This window comes from Xenopus tropicalis, chromosome 3 (genome assembly GCF_000004195.4).
Source record: "Xenopus tropicalis strain Nigerian chromosome 3, UCB_Xtro_10.0, whole genome shotgun sequence".
Lineage (NCBI taxonomy): Eukaryota > Metazoa > Chordata > Amphibia > Anura > Pipidae > Xenopus > Xenopus tropicalis.
Window position 1 is genome coordinate 64,721,680 of NC_030679.2, and position 17,484 is coordinate 64,739,163.

Genomic DNA, 17,484 nt, shown 5'->3' on the forward strand with positions numbered 1-17,484 from the left:
GTCGCAAAATGTTCGTTTTCAAGTCGGAACTTTTCCAATTCGGGTCGGATTCGTGGGTTAGTAAATCAGCCCCCTAGTGATGCTTGCAATTAGAGTATAAATTTAATTATTAATTACAGTACGTTTGCAAACATTAGCCTGACATTTTTGCTGTGGGGGGGGGGTCACAATTATTTAAATCATAAACTCTGCACACTGAAAAATTGTCTTTAATGTACTTATTACTGTATGGTATTTTGTGACTTGTGATGTTAATACTACTGCTTGTAATTTGTATGGACTTACTATATGAGTAAAACATACTGCTTGTTTCATTTTTCCCACCTTGATTAGGTATTTTTTATCAGTGTGCAGAGATCATGGTTTACAGTGATTCTATAACTCAGTTGGGCGAAATCATTTTCTACTTTTGCACCCCAATATTCCTATTTTCTTAAATGTGGCAGGTAGTGTCCTGTGTTGAGTTTCCCCCATTTACTGTAACTATTTACAATGACATCTATGTGCCACTACCAGGTGAGTTAGTGGGAGAACTTTAATATGTCACTGCATATGATCTATATATGAAGTGTTGGATACATTTTCTATTCAGGCAGTCACTCTTGATTCACTCTGGCAGAAAACATAAGTATACAAAGCTTAAACCCATGGGACCTTATCTTTGCAACCAGTAGTGACATAGGATACAATCAGTTTCTGAAAAGATAAGTGACTGCCTTGATGCTGTGCAGGTTAATTTAAAATGTCAGCCATAAAGTATGACAGGGCCCTTGAAAGAAAGATGTAAGGAAGAGAGGGGTAACCTTAGCAGGAAATACACTCCTTATGTAAACCAAAATATAAAGGCAGACTTTTGAACTCATTAACGCTATCATTTTAGGTAAGTACAGAAACAAGCGCCATTGGACGTTGGTCAGATAAACTTCATTTGACCAGCTAGTTTGCCTGGCCCAAAGTAAATTAGAGATGCGCTTTGTACGTCACCCAGTACGTGAGTGGATGACAAGTTGCGCAATTTAGACCTAGTGCTCTGCCTGACTGGACGTATGAATAAGACTGCATTCCTGCTAGTCGGATAGAAAGATATAATCCAATTTGCCAAAGACAAAGCAAAGAATTCTGGCATCAGGTTGTGCAACCTATTCCTTTTGTGAGGAAAACACCCCCTGTAGGGAGCTCGGAGTTGGAAACCGAAAAGCCATGGAATACGCCGACTGCTGATATCCTGCGCTGACCTGATTGGCTAAGAGGGTAAAGTAGCGTCCAATCGTAGGCCGGGAAAGCTCATAGCTTTTCAGCTTGGCTTGTGCAGCTCGGAGCTCGCTCGCGTTGGATCAGTCAGGGTGAGTCTCACCTAGAGGCTGTATTATTCTATGTACTGAGTGAATATGCGCTGCCTGGCCAGCCCTGTCTAACCGGGAAGCCCATTCCTCGGCTTTGCCATCCATGTGACGCGCACTGGAAACTTACTCTTCTCTCCATACAAGGAATATTTCACTATTCTGAGATCCAGTCACTTCACGGTAAGTTCTTGCTTTTAGACGTGCCGTTATACTCGGGTCATTTCTTATGCATTGCATTTCTCCTTTAAAAAGGGATCTTTATGTTTTGTTTGACCCTACTCAATTATTTAGTTTCTTCCATGGTTTTGTGCATGCTTTATAGCGGGGATGTGCAAACTGATATGGGGCAGCATTTCTCGTACTGCATAGAAATCCCGACACACAGCATGAGCCGAGGGCTCTTTGGGAAACCTGGGAATTGTAGTTCAGCACAGCTAGAGAAGCTCTTGAGCGTGAGTGCGTTTTCGGGCTGCAAGTGAGTGCGCTCCTGTCTATCAGCGAGGGTCCGGGTGGGGGTTGCTTGTGCTGAGGAATTCAAGTCACCCAGACCATCCTGTCACTTAGAATGTCTTCTGAGACTTCATTAGTGTAACGGGAGCAGGGGGGCAAGGATAGGAGACAGCAGCCTGGCCTGGATTGGGCACCACTTGCTCATTTAACCCTTCACTCCCGGGAGTCCAGCAGCTCGTTGCTCTCCAGCGCCTCCTGCCGGTGGCTGGGAAATATGTGTCATTTAAATGGAATGCGCTTGATTAAAGGATTAGCTCCCACTCTTTGTGATTTCTTGCTAAATCTGCCCACAGAGTCTCCTATGAAAGGAGAGGGCAAGTGTTTTTGTACTATATCAGTCACCTAGGATGGACTACACCGCTGGTTGTCCTAGAATAGTAATGGCTGTTGTTCAGTAGCAGCAACATATTCAGGATTAAAGGAGCAGTAAAAGTATAGATGGCCATCCAGTCTCATAAGGTGCTATCAGGGTTAAGCATTACAGTGTTGTTGTTCTGATTTAAAAAAAAAAACGGAGTTTAGCATGAATTACAGGTCCTTGGGGAGCAGGGTTAAGTCTGATGGTTAAATCACATGTCTTTTCAGGTTAGAGTCTGCAGACTGTTAGCTATACAGAGCTAGTGTTTGGGCTGTTAGACTTATGTTAGAACATTAGGTAAAAGTGTTTCCAAGTCTTGTATTGCCTTTCAGAAGAAGTGTCAAGATGAATAAGATGGGGGGAAAATTAGTTGGAAATTCAAAGCCCAAAAGAGCAATTAGTCAAGTTGTAAGAGTTGCAGGAACAGTTCTGTTAGGAAAGAAAGGGGGACCTCTATCTTCATAATCTACAGAAAGAGCCAATCCAGCACAAATGTGTGAAAATGCAGAGAACCTAGGAAAAACAAGCATGGACTAAAGTCAATATGGGACTGCTTACCCTGGCAATGCGCTGTTATTTTGTGGGATTTAAACATTGCTCACATGCCTGGTCCTCAAACCAAAGGAGTTTGTCCTGCGGAGCAGCGTTGGCAGCACTGTAACAAGCAGTCTCCAAAGCCTAGCATTCTGGATGGAAATTGTTTATATTGAGTGGAAAAAAATGAAGCAAAACAAATATTGTGCTATGAAGGCTGGCATTCTAAGAAGCTTTCACATCTAACTATTGCATTATCGTTCTCATTTGTGATCACTGGTAAGAGCTTGGCTTGCCTCTAATGGACATAATGCTTTTTAGCGTATCTATTGATTCTCACTTAGTTGCTAGCAGAGAATTTAAACAGTATGATTGATTTTGTGGGAGGGGGCAGATTCCAATCACTGGGGGCCACTTTGAGTGAGCCTATTAAATGGTTATGTGTGTGCAATTTCCAAGTGCTGAACAAGGCCACTGTTTTTTTGTTTTTTTACAAACTTTGTATTTTTTTTTTTTTTTTTTGAATCATTGATCTCACTCTTTTCTGATATTTACAACAATTTTGCCTACTTCCAGCATAATTAATCCTCTTGATGTATAAGTCATAATTGTTTTGTGCTCTGAGAGGAAGCATTTAGCCCTGTTGATACGTGGGAGACAGAAGGTGTCTAGACTTTAATGCTGTTTTAACATTAGCTTCACATATGTTGTTGGACTTCAAGTCCCAGCATGCTTTACCTCTTGAGAATTTCTTTAAGATGCTTGGAGTTGTAGTCCACAAACATCTGTTTATTTAAGATATAGAAATACTGATTTATATTCCAGGGACCCCTTGTTTTCTTTTATATGTTATGATGTAATAATATGTGTCAATTGTGTTTTGTGATAATTTTGGTTGAAGTACACACCACATTTGTAAGTTAAAGGCAACCACTCTGCCTTCTTAAATGGAACACATTTACGAGCTTCCCGTTCCTATGTGCTTTTATACATGCGTATGCTTTTAATCTGCACACTTAGAAGAGAGCTTCCATCTGCCTCCTCTTCAGGGCAAGCTTAAAGGGTGTGAGTTTCAGTATTTGCCCAAGTGAGACTCCAGATGTGGCAGCTCAACTATTTGCCTGTCACTTGGGTGACAACTGGTCTTTTCCCAGTAAGCCTTTCCTTTCCCCAGCAAGGTGTCAATGTTTCATCCACTTGCTATTGTTAAGAATTTACTCTGTCCTCTAGGGAGAAGGGTTGTGTTGTTTGACAAATATATTTGACTTGAAATTTTCAAATAGCCAAGTACATATAAAACACGAACATGAAAACATGTAAAATTAGCCTTTTGGCTTGTATTTGTGTGTATGCTGACATTAGCTGGTCCCAGTTTGGCTGAGTAGGTTTGGCTGAGTAAAAATGTAGCCATATCTGAGGTGCCTGCGCTAGTCTGGATTTCATGTTATTTTGGATGCGGGTTTAGCAAATTTCAGATGGGCTTAACCCAAACACAGATTTAGCCTAGCAGCCAAATGATACATTTTGAGAGTTGCAGTTTAGCACCATCTACATTTCTGCCTGTTGTCCATCCCTATGGTGATTAGTTGTGACGCAGAGATCTGGAATTGTACCTCTGCTGGAGGGCAGAGAAAAGGAAAAGTGGATGTGACTGATAAGCAGCCTATTTCTTAATGCAATCTACAGGAAACAAAGTTGATATGGTGGGGGGTCCATACTCTGCAATCTGGAAGAAATGGTTAGTCTTGATCCATAGACACGGATAAGATAGAACAAAGACAGAACTTCATGTCTGTTTGAAACATGTATGGCTCTCCTGGAAAGTGTTTTGATAAAGTGACATCAGCCTGTAGTAACTACTTTTTCTGTTTGCCAAACAGAAAAATAGTCTGGGGTAGACTGGTAATACTATGGACATTTTCGTCTTCCTCTGGTTTGTAGTGTCTTTTACCCTGGGGGAAAGCAGTAGGTGATTAGAGAGGGCTCTGTTTAAGGAGAAAGCAATTAATATACCCAAGTGACATGTTCAATCAGTTTTCTATAAAAAGCTGGATAACAAAACCAGTTTATCATGGTTTATAATGTATTGTGTAGGGGAATGCTGTCTACATTCAGAATAGCAACTGCAAAGGGTTGGTTTGGAACATTTGCGAAAAGCCAACAATCAGCTGAAAGGGGGAAATCGTAGAGTTAATGGTTCAGCTATTAAGATTGGAGGCAGATGTGTATAAAACCAAACAAGGGACTCTGTTTTCATCAAGATCCTTAAGTAAAATATTTTAGCTTTGGTTTAACGCTAAATGTGATGTTGAAAGCCCCTACCATATTACGTGACATTTTTTTTAATTCATCCTTAATTTTGGGAACCAAACTAATCACTGGTTGTTGGGGATCAGTGACTCTAGCAACCAGAAAGCATTTAAAATGCAAGACTGGAGCATTGCAGAAAAAAGAAACATTTCAATAAATGTAAAACAAATGAAGACCATTTCCAAATTGCCTTTTAAATAACACTGACTGTATATCATGTAGCGCTCCTAATGCTCTGTAGTGTTGTACCCATTGGTGTTTTATACAAATCCAGTAATGCAAGGACAAACGGCTTCTAGGAACATTGCTTTATATTTCTGTACCACAGGGAGGGTGATTGTCTTAACCTAAAATATTCACATTTGTGTCCTAGATAAGGAATGTTTTCTTTCTCTAGTGTTTAGATTGTACTGTTTCTTGTTTAGACAAGAAGCAAAAGCCTTTGATTACTACTCTATATTTTATTAAAATGTAGGCAAATGTATCTAAGTGAACTAAAATAACCATTTATTTCAAACAGGTTTTCCCAACTGCAGGCTAAATAGGGTCAAAGGGAATTTTAAGGCTCCTTTCCTGCCAAGTAACCCTATACATGGTATAATTTTTTAAGTCAGTATGGTTACAGGTATGTGGCATATACATTAATACTCCCATCATTTTTACTTTTATTAGGTGGTAGTTAGGCTGAACTACAATAACCAAATATGATGTTGTAATAGCATTTTTTGCGTGGGTAATATTATTTGAAACACTCCTTTTATCCTTTTTTTTTCATTTATTTGAATATTTTGGGTTTAAAGTAAGGTAATTTAATTCTAAGCCACTTTCCAGTATACATTTGTTAAGATACAATTTCTCATGAGAGCTTTCATGCTTCTTTATAGCTCTGGTGTGCATTGGTCAAAACCACCAGGGCAGATAATAACGAGGGACAGACACACTGCTTCCAGTAGCAAATACAAATTACATTAATATAATTAAAGATGTTTCATAAATGTGAGTTGTAAAGTTGCTTAGACTTGCATCTTCTTTAATTAAGGCTAAAGTGTTATTTTTGGTTTACATGCCCTTTAAGTTGCTCCCTGTTCTGTTTACATTGCAAAATGGCCCAGCTGCCATGGCAGGTGTACAGTGGGGAAGTGTTACCCATGTGTTCAGTCACTGATATTGGGACATAGAAACGGCTTCTTTCTTTGCAGGAGGTGCCATGTTTGACTTCTCACTAAGGGTTTTTTTTTCATTCTAAACTGTTAAAATTGATTTTCTTAACAACACGGGAAGATAATGTTGGAATGCAATTGACTTTTTCTTGAGAGTAACTGCACCATTGTTTTTCTCTAAAGTTACAACTATTGAGTAACTGCCTTCCCTGGGAAGAGACAAATACTGGTATACTGCCTGAAACTTACAGGTGATTTTTCTTGAGGCTAAATTTGTGCCAAGTGCCACTCCATGCAGTTGCAAAGTTACAAGTGCCTCTGCAACTCCAGTATCTCTTGTATTGAATAAGTATTGGTATTTGTATTGGCAACTGTTCTCGGGGGAAAAAAAGACACAAACCTCAAACAGGCCCACTGATTTTTTTTAGGCTAGGGGGCACATTTACTAACCCACGAATTCGAATCCGAATTGGAAAAATTCCGATTGGAAAACGAACATTTTGCGACTTTTTCGTATTTTTGCGATTTTTTTCGTCGCCTTTACGACTTTTCGGAAATTGTCACGACTTTTTTGTAACCATTACGACTTGCGCAAAAAGACGCACATTTTTCATAGCTGTTACGATTCGCTCGTATCTTGTCGCGACTTTTTCGTATTGAGCGCTCGTAAGCGGCGGGCGAAACTTTCAGACTTAGCATGATTTTGGAAGCCTCCCATAGGACTCAATGGCACCCTGCAGCTCCAACCTGGCCCAAGAAAAGTCACCATACTGAAGCTTGAATGAATCCGAATCTTTCGTACTCGGCGCGAAAGCTGCGAAAAAGTCGCGACTTTTCGCGCAAGTCGTAACGGCTACGAAAAAGTCGCGTCATTTTGCGAAACATTCGGAATGGCTACGAAAAAGTCGCGACAATTTTCCGTCCTTTCTGCCTAATTTGTTGTCAAATGGAAGATTTTGGCTTAGGGCCCATAGGAGCAACTATTGCAGGAGTGTCCAGACTTCTATGGGGCACATTTACTAATCCACGAACGTCCGAATGCGTTTTTTCCGTAATGATCGGTATTTTGCGATTTTTTCGTCGCCGTCACGACTTTTTCGTGAATTGTCGCGACAAAAATTGGATTGGTTTTTCCGCCGTTTACAATTGCTCAATACGAAAAAATCGAGACGGCGACAAAAAGTCGTGCAAAATACGAAAAGAACGTGACAGCGATGAAAAAGTCACAAAATTTTTTGTTTCCAATCCAATTTTTTCCCATTCGGGATTCGGATTCGTGGATTAGTAAATGTGCCCCTATGTGTTCAAGCGTTTATGAGCCATAAGCTAAGATATAACCAGTGACAGAAACAATCGGGGTGGCGTCTTGTCGGATTTCCTTTATTTTCCAAGTTGGGAAATGTCTTTTCTATTTGTATGTGATACTTGTTCGGAAATATGTTTGTTACCATTTTTAGGTTATAATGAAACACGAAGTCCAGAAAACCCTTGGAGTAAAATGTTCATGCACACCAGAAAAATATGACAAATATACTATCGTCTAAATGCCTGTTTTTTTTTCTCTCCAATCCACTCTACTCTAAAATGTTTTGGGTCTATTTTCATCAAGAAGTTGTAGTAAAGCAATTTTACCAGTTCAGCCTTATCAGTCTGAGTTTGATGCTCTTTACACTAAGAAAATGGTGTTAATAGCTGAAAAACCTTACTCCAATTTCAAATTAGTGTAAGTTGTATTCTAGATTGATATGGAGAAATATGGTACTCCGGATAAATTAAATTCCAAAGGAATGAATGTATCTCCTTGAAAGGGGAACCAAAGTTTGTTGCTGAATTGTTTTTGGTCACGGGGAATAATTGTGGTATGTAACTGTCCAGGCTATGAGCAGGGGGTTGTGTGATAGACAAAATGTAGAGGGACAAATTGGGTTGATCCAGTTCTTTAGCCCCAAGGCCACTGATTAGCTTACATGGGTGGGGAAAGCTTGTATTTATTTAAGGACAAAGACCTATTCATGGGCTGCTGTGGCCCTTGACCAGTGATATTTTCTAGCAATACTGATCAATATGGGAAGAAGCCCCAATTAGATATCAATTGCTCCCATACAAATGCCACTGTTTTTCCACTCACGAGTCAAGAGTTTTAGGGATTGGCAGCTAACTGTCTGTCTGTGTATGATAAACTCGAGACTGGATTACTTGGTCTTGCAGTTACTTTGCATTATAGGGCAAGTTTAATTATTTTGTTAAACAGTTCGATATTATTTTTTTGTAAATTAATTATCATTAGAATTAGAGGTGTTCTTTAGAAGTAGTTTAAGGAGACAGTAGCTAAAATAAGATGAGACTAACTCTGCAGGCACACGTGTCCATGCTCCAACCAGCTGAAAGAGTTTTACTGTTTCATCTTCTAAATTTCTTCTCCATGTGGCACTAGCTGGTTAGTAAGTGGTTTTGGCATGGCTTTTTAAATTATGTGACCATTTCCATCCCATTCCTTGGAGCTGCTTAAGAGCACTACTGGGCACACACTCAGCAACACTAAATTCTACCATAGATATTTCATATTTAGAGAAAAAGAAAACTAGTTCTGAATATTATTTTTTCCTAGTAAAGTTGTTTTAATTTCAAGCTGTGGAAGTGCAATTATTACTAAATAATTGCATAGTTTTCAGTTCTTCAAAGTTCTTGCTATGGTGGGTCATTACATTTGACACACTTTAATCACAAAGCCAGTTACTCCATGATTTTAAACCATCAAAGTCTGTTGTTTAATGAATGTTTGGACACACCCAGAGTTAACTATTGTTATGTCTTAGAACATTGCAGGTTAAATATAGTGGTGCAACATTGCTTTACACCAGGGATGGGCATCTTCCAACTAGGAATGCTCCAAATCCAGGATTTTGTTTGGCATTTGGCCAAATCATACTTTTTGCAGGATTCAGGTTCAGGCATGAAGGTTGTAAGTTACATAATGCATATACAGAATAGGCCACTACATTATAACACTGTTCCTAAAGGCACTAATGCAGTTTCATGTGTTTGGGTATATCCAACCTGAATGAGCTAATAAATTGATTCCATTTTATTGATCTATGTTTGAGCATAGTTGCATTTCATTAAGTTTTTTTAAAAAGCATCATGCTGTATTTTTGTATCCTGCAGCTTTTGGACAGCAGTTTATAGAGTAAAACATTAATCAATACAGTGTGTCTGTAAATAGTGGTAAAGTTGTAATAGTCTTGGATATCTGCAGCAATGTAATCCGAATGCCTTCACTCGCCACAAATCGGCCCAGTTGTTACTAATTAGCTTAGATATGTGCTATTCGCTAGCGGAACAAAAAGTCATTAGAGTTTATTAAATTATTTTTGTTTGTAAAATTATTACAGAACAATGTGTCTTGGAATCTGTTTTGCACGGCATATTGTTTGTATATGGAAATTGCAGACAGCGGACTGACATTTCTTTAATAAAGGGAAGCAAAAGTAGTTAGATTTTGATCATAGTCAACATTTTGTCACCACATCTTTACCCAAGGTAATCACAGCCTAGGTATATATTCATATATATATTCAATTAATTCATATTCATTAAAAAATGGCTTCAGAATACAATTTTGCATTTCTGCTTTAATGGTATTCAGTGTAAAATTGCCATATTTATAAAGCTGTCTTATTGTACGCAAGTATGTATGTATCCACTGCTTCAGTGTTTTATGCCATCTGGATTTGATGGAGGGCATGTCAGTTTTAAATATATTTATGTTTGTTATTTACATAGGTTTACAGTATTAACAACGTTGTAGGAAAAGCTTGGTAGAGCTGCTGCATGGTTCTGTTGCTGTAATAAGTCTACAAGGGCTCATATTGTTAGCACAGAGCTCCATTACTGGTAAGAGATGGAGGTGTCTGTCATACCATTTTGTTTCTTATAGCCTCATTGGGACTCTAATAAACCCACTTGTTTTGTACAACTCTGTAATGGTATAGGATTGTAAAATCATGACATTTCACTTGCATCTGCTATCATATTACTTGTGCATGTGACCCATTTAAAGTTTGGCATAGGCAGTTTTTTCCCAACCTTTAGGATGTTTGTATAATCGGCATCACACAGTTATAGGCACATGGTCCTTATACACCAACATTACCTGCTGAATATAAAAGGCAACAGTGTTGAGCATTTTACTTCTAAAAGTGTTGTTCTCACATCTGCTAAAATGATGTTAAGCTGTGTGATCGGGCTGCTCTGTAAGCTGTAACTATCTGTTCCCCATCTCCAGCTGCAGAATCATTATTCACTTACAGACTGAATCTAATCAATACTGATTTCTTACCTCTCATTACAGACTACCAACCTTCAACAGCTCAAGCTCAACATTAGGGGCATGCCACAATCCCTGAATTACTGGAACTGGCTGAGCCTTAGTTTAGTTATTCTGTCAAATGCAGACTAGGGCTTATATGCAAGTTAGATAGGTCAAGGTTGAAACATACCTTCCTAGAACTCTGAGTTACCATCAAGGGGAAAGCAGGGATATGACCTGGGCCCTACTATTCTTATAAATACACTTAGGGGCCCATTTATCAATGTACGATTGAGTCCGTATACTAAAAATTCATAAAATTTAGAACTGTGTGTATTTTCTGCAATGTTTTCGTTAATTTACGCAACTTTTTCGTACTTTGTGACAGTTTGTGCAACAAAATCGTATTTGTCGCAACGAGTACAAAAGTTTCGGAAGTCATTCAAGCTTCGGTATCGTGACTTTCCTTCGGCCAGGTTGAAGTTGCAGAGTCCTATGGGTGGCTTCCAAAAACATGCACAGAAGGTTCAAAGTCAGAAAGTTTTTTGCGCCTTTTTACGGTCTTTCAGATACGAAAATTTCAGAACTTTCGGATCGTACCACGATATTTTCGTACAACCATGATCTGAAATTTTCGTACTTTTAGCGCACATCAGAAAATATTGGATTTAATCCGAATTTTTTGTATCATACTTTTAGAAGTCCGAAATTTGGACTTTGATAAATGGGCCCCTTTGTTCCCTACTTTTGCCAGTATTACTTGTTTTTACTCCAACTGACCTATGCTTCATATACCGGATTACCTTTGGACTAATAGGTTAGTACAAGAAGCAGTAAGTCACAAACGCACAATATGTATGTATATTTTAATTTATATAATTCTGCTTACGTATGCAGCGCTATACAGCAGAGTAAGCATCAGCCTATTTGCTTGTTTATGTAATTTGATTTTTGTCACTTGGGTTTTTGGGGTTTCAGTCGGTACTAGCTTGTTCCCCAGACGTTCGTTCTTTTTTCAGCTGCCTCTTATCTCATTCATATCCAAAGATCCCAATTACTTTCGTTTGACTTTGGCAAGAGTTCTCTTTGAAATGTTTCCAGATACACAAACTATTGAAAGTATAGGACAGCTGCAAGCCAAACATATTTCCAAGTCTTCAGTCAGACTGCTTGCTTTTAATTAAATCCCTATTATTCACTCAGATGTCTTTTCTGACACTTCGTAGTAAGAGATCTGTATGCACAGTAAAATTAAGGAAACACACTATTTTTACTGATCCCTGTTTGGACTTTTGGTATTAAAATGAATATATAAGGACATGTTGTATTGTTACTTACAGGACAACCTTTTCCAGATATTTCCTTGGAGAGTAATTTATATTTAAGACAGAATATTTGCTTTTGTTTTGTAATTATTTTGTGTATATTTTTCACTTTGCTTGTTTTTCAATAAAAAATTAGCAGTTAGAATGTTTTCTTACACCTTGAGTTAGATAAGGAGAAGGCTCTGTTGTGTGTGAGTATATATGTAAGACAAAAGTAGATATTTTGTTTGCAATAAGGGCAAAGACACACTGGGTGATTAGTCGCCGCCACTAATCACATAGTCTTTTCTGTCATAGGTAGCTGCGACTAAACACCCGTGAATTTTCGCTACGCAGATTAGTCGCCGTGACTTTTTTTAAAAAGTGTGTCTTCGGCCAAAGGACCAAGGTGCCATTTTTCCCCTGTAAATGGGCTCTGCTACACATGCATGCATGCAGCATGGTAACATGACCATACCAGCACACACTTTCTGAAGCACAGGACCCTAAAGCCACACTTGCCTGTTTGGACCTTGCGTGGGCTACCTGCACGTCCCTCAAATTTAATGTCAATTTCTATTTTCTATTTGAAAAAAAAAATACAATGTAAACTACACGTAGAGCCACATTTAGTGATTGTGTTTTGTAGAAAGAAAGTGCATAACGTAAATATTATTCTGTAAATTATCGTTATGAGGAACTTTTAACATGCAGAAAAATCATTTTTGATCCATTTGTTTAAAAATATACATTTAAAGTACTCCATATCATAATAGAATGTCTAAGATGTATAGGAATGTTGTACACACCCACACATTTTGGCCTGCCAGAGATTTACATGCTTCACCACTGCCTTAAGACAAGTCTAAGTTTAGCTGAACTGAAATCACTCATATTATAAAATTAGTGACACAAGCCAATTTGAATAGTTTTGTGCATCTCAACTTTTTTTCATTAGTAATTAATGTACAGGTATATTGAAAATTTGCTTTGGATTACAAAGGGTGGAGTTCTTTTAAGGAATAGCTAGTCATTGGTCTGAAGCTGAGTAAACAAAGGAGCAATGTGATTGGTTAACTACTAATTTAAGTACACATATTGGATTGGAAAAGTGTGGAGGCAGACAGAGCCACACTCTGTAATGATCTGATCAATGGAATTAATTAGTTTGGCCATTCATGTATCCAGCCCAAAGATCAACCTGTTTATAGCCTCCTTAATTTGCCATAAGTACACTTTTCACAATGGTACAATAAAAGACCCCTTTGTAATCACAAACTATGCCATACCATATTCTCTGCAAATCCACTCTTATCTGTCCAGGGGCTGATATCTTAATAGGTTAGGATAACATGTTACTTGATCCAAACACAATGATTTTGTCTGTAACTTGATGTTCATGGCAGTTATGTTGTTAGAGGCTAATAGACTCTCTGTACAAATAGCAGCAAATGGTGTCAGAAACCTCTAAGCACCACTCCCTGTGTCTCCCCCCAGGAGAGAGCAAATGGGCACTTACTGACTTTATTTACTTGAAGTCTCAATTGTGGATTAACCCATAGATTAGAGGCACTGTTCCCTTTTCAATCTTGCACAATATTTTGATTTGTAACCAGCCGCTTACTAAAACAGCTGCTCTGCATTGTTTGTATCCAAGAAAGTACAATGGTGAACAGAACAGCAGTGCAGGCTCAGTTTTCAGCTAATTGTTTCTAATCCTTGGATAAGTCCCATCCCAGTCTTTTATTTAGATGGAGTTAAGGAAACAATCTGCTAATAGCTCCCTGGTTATTACATTTATAGTTCAACTATCTGATCACATGTTGGTCACCCATGTGCCAGCAGCAATATAATAATCAAAATATATATATATATTTTTTAAAGAATTGAGAGCAAAATGTAAATGCAAAAATAGAAAGGTTTATTACTCTACGTTTCAGTCTCACACAGAAACCTTCATCTGGAGTGAAAAGCAAACATATGTATATAATGTTTGTAGGTGGTTTTTCTCATTGTGAAGATGTTGACATGTTGGTTGTAGAATTTGTCTTTGTCTACCTTAAATTGGCTGAGCTTTAGCTGTCACTGTTAGAATATACATTCTAGAGCTAGGAAACATAACAAGTCCTTGGAGGATGGTAACAAACATATAGCATTGTCTAATGGATGTGGTGGGAACTAATCCATAAAAGGGAATTCAAACAAGTATAAACTGTATGGGTTTAACAACACCTATAAGCATTTCATGGGCAGACTGGATAGACCAACTGGTTCTTTTATTCATCAGTTCATACTTGAGCTGGAGCAACCATCTTGCTCGATTTAGCAATGGCATTCCCAGACAGATTAGTAGATGAAGCTGAATTATTGAAGTTTGTTGATGATGCTTTAGTACAGCAACTTATTTATGTGCCTGCAATAAGCCATGCCCTCATGAGCTTTCTACAAAGAAACGCCTTTCCTAATTGTGAGGGGGTCTTTAATGTATGAGGCACATCCTGTAGACTAGCCAGATTGCTATTCCTGAGTCAAATTCCTGTGACCCCCACTTCTACTACATTTCATTAAAGTCTGCAGAGCTACCTTTGAATAAATGCTTGTGAAAATTACAAATACTTTTTTCAGATGACTGCATCACATAATAGTATTTGCCCCTAGACTCTTAGTAAGACTGTGCATATGGCAACGTTTATTTTATTAGTATTTGTGGTAGTGGTGGAATTCTGCTACAAAAAGGCAATTCTTACTGAAGTAATCACACTGGAGGTCATGTCCTTGAGTAGTGATTGACTTGTGGGGGCGGAACAACAGGACATCATTGCTAACATCCCAGACATACCCTGAAGCTAATGGTAATTGGGAGAAGAAGAGTCGGCAGTGCACTTATGCCAATTCAGTCAGTAGCATACCAAATTGCAAATTATGAAATGTAAGTCCTTGAGATTCACTACCCTCCTTACACAAATATCTACTTGTTTTCAAGTTAAGGGGGGTCCGTAGTAGCTGATTTAGATTAATGATACAATGAGAACATTAATATCCCATAGCCATATCCATTTTCAAGGGAAAATACCAGCTTACTTCCTTTTTAATTTCCTCTTGTTTGAGCAGAGGATACCACACCTTCATCCTCCAGCCATACCACACCTTCAGATTAACAAGAAAAGGAGCCTCTTGGATCTAGTGTTTATTAAAAGAAGAAAAAAGCTGCTGTGCTGTTGCTTTGCATTCATTATTTTTGTGGTGGTGGAAGTGCGGTGGCAAACTTGTAATCTAGTAATATGAATAGCCTTGGACGCAAAGCCCAAAGGGTTTGGGGTTTGCTGGTTTGGTAAGTGGAACCAGTTACAGGGTTGGCAAATGTTACTCACTCGTGGCCTATTTCTCTGTTCTGTCTTCAGGAAGTTCTACAAAGGATATTTTATGGCCGTTTTTCAGCATTTATCTGTAAAGCCACTGGGGTTTTCTCATTATATGGCCAGATATATTTTGGTTACTCTGTGATTCACTGCAACAGCTGCAGAGCCCTTAGCCATTTTATAATGGCCTTAAATTACAATCCCTCTGAAGGAATGTGGACTCAGGAGTTAGAGAGCTGAACATGTCTTACTGAAGATTGTTTGCTTTGACATTGTAAAGTGCTACTTCCATTTGCTTACCTGCCATTTGTTTGCTGCTTTATTATAGTAATCAATATTTTGGAAAGATGATTAACAACTGTTTGCTAAAGTAACCAAAGCTTCTTTGTAATAGCCCCTAGATTGAATTTCTTTGGCAACTTTTAGGTTTCTGATCCAAACATCATAAATAGATGGCAGCAGCCTCAGTGCATAATTGAAAATGAATTTACTGCAGGCTTTGCATATTTATATCAGATTTCAAAGGTTTTTATTACTATGAATGGTAGCCTTGTTAGCTTATATGTGCCTAAAGAAATGGAGGTGGATGTATTTGATCTTGGCATGTTGGGGGATGGGAGCCATTTTGCTCTGTGCACTATATCGTTTCTACAGTTTATTTGGAACTACTTTATGCGCCCAAAACTGTTACATGATGAAAGGCTTAGCACTGAGCCAAAGTAAATATCTTTATCAGATGTAGCCCGCTTAGAAAGGACAAGCAGATGTTACTCTTTTTTTAATTTTAATGTGTTTGCATGTGCATTAAATGAAGAGGCCGACAGATTGCTTATTTTTATATGAGGTTCAATGCTTTAACTTTCTCACACGTGTATGCTCTAAGTTTCACACTTTATTGATCTGGCCAGTCATCTGTTTCTGTAACCACCTGCTCTAAGCTTCTTTCCTGTTCAGCCAAATGCCCTTGGTTAGCTGTAGTTTCAAACCTGAGACCCCTGATAGTTGTGTTATAACCAGTGTTTTGTCTGATGTAGCCGATAATGGCAGTTTGTGTGCATGTCTGTGTGTAGGTGCCTGTCCTAGGGAAATGAAAGCCACTGGGGAATGAACTGATATAAATGATGAGGAATATGTTAGTGCTATATGAATAAAACATAATCAATCTATACAGAAGTGAGTGAATAGATCTACAGTCAAACCAAAATAGTTTTGATTATAAAATATTTTTTTAATAAATAAAATGTATATGTGGTGTTCAAAATAATTGGAAAAAATATGAAACCGGTCTTATATATAGAAGAGAGATTTTTTTTTCCAATGAGATATAAAATAGAATATGGGTTCTAGATGGATAATGGCTGTAGACAGTTAGTCCAAATAATAAAGACATGTTTGATGTCATAAGTTTTAACCTGATGCCCAGACATCTATATTAGGTCTGCTTTCAGTAAAATAATGCCATTAAATGGGTGGTATACCCCTTTTCAACATAACCTCAATGAATAGAGTATGTGCTGAACATACTTTGCCTTCATTTTACTCACAAATAATCTGTTTTTTATTATTTATTGAGCTAAACGGGAGAAAGAAGCTACTCCATGTTTGACACCGAGAGATACTTTGATTATCAGTAAGGTTACAACCTCTGGTGAGCTCTAAAGCCACAGAAAAGGGGTGGTGTGGTGACATTGGAGGCAGAATTGTGGAACTATGTTGTTGGTGTGGGGCTGGTGATGCACAGGAAGAGTTTTGATGATGTGGGCATGGATATAAGGTAGCTTATAATGCTTATTGGGGAGAATTCTGCCTGGTTTTCACAATGCTGAAACCTGAAAAGAGTTTTTGAACCAGATAGCCCCTTGAAAAACTGCATGTGCAACCTAATAACAGTTTGAGTATATTCTGACTGGAAATGTGGTGCAATATTGGGAAAGAGGTTATAAATTAGGAAAGACCCATAGTAGTAATTAAGTGACTTTCTTTTTTTTTTTTTTTTTTTTTTTTTTTTTCATTTTCTCCCCTTTTTCATAAACAGGCTGCAGAGAGATTACCACTGTGTGAATTTATAGGTCTTAAGGGCCTCTGTGGGTGCAATCACTCTAGCACACTATTGCTTTTAGTATTGTTATATATGTGGACATAATGCAGCCACATTAATGACTGTAGTTGGGGGCTGCCATATTACCATACACATCTGTGGGATTTGTTGTGGTTAATATTTATTTCTTGGAATCGGCAGTAGGCTTCTTCTGAATTATTTTGGAGAAGGGCAATGGACGTGATTGGACTTATTATTA

At 38.2% G+C, this 17,484-nt stretch overlaps 1 protein-coding gene across 2 annotated transcripts in view; it reads left to right on the top strand.

The window, feature by feature from the left end:
• Nucleotides 1-1,338: 1,338 nt before the first annotated feature.
• Nucleotides 1,339-17,484, top strand: part of prickle1 (prickle planar cell polarity protein 1) — a 54,988-nt gene continuing 38,842 nt past the window's right edge. Inside the window, 1 exon segment of one of the 2 annotated variants that reach the window (NM_001016939.1) lies at nucleotides 1,339-1,523. The gene's annotated coding sequence lies outside the window, so the exon portion shown is untranslated. 2 annotated transcript variants of the gene reach the window in all.